Here is a 341-nt window from a genome sequence, read left to right on the forward strand (position 1 = left end):
TTTTTTTTTCTCTGGGAGCGCAGAGCAGCCGGAGGCCAGGTTCTTCCAAGGCTGGTGTTTGCCATCGGTCCCACCACTGACGCATCAGCTATACTTTCTGCTCCCACCTCTCACCCACCCTTGTTCCTCCTGCCCTGACATCCTTTCTCTGAGCCTCGTGAGGAGTGATGCTGCCCCTCTGTTGGTCGTGAAGCTTCGGAGCATGTGGTGCTCTCCCCCCATGCCTGCCCTGTGGGTTCTCCCTCAACCCAGGGCTGAAGCGCAGAGCAGCCAGACTCTCCTCCGCGGGGCTGGGGAGCTGCAGACTGGGCTTGCTGTGACTGCTGCCTGGTCACTGCCTG

This window comes from Buceros rhinoceros, unplaced genomic scaffold (genome assembly GCF_000710305.1).
Source record: "Buceros rhinoceros silvestris isolate BGI_N320 unplaced genomic scaffold, ASM71030v1 scaffold31621, whole genome shotgun sequence".
In the NCBI taxonomy this organism is placed as follows: Eukaryota; Metazoa; Chordata; class Aves; order Bucerotiformes; family Bucerotidae; genus Buceros; species Buceros rhinoceros.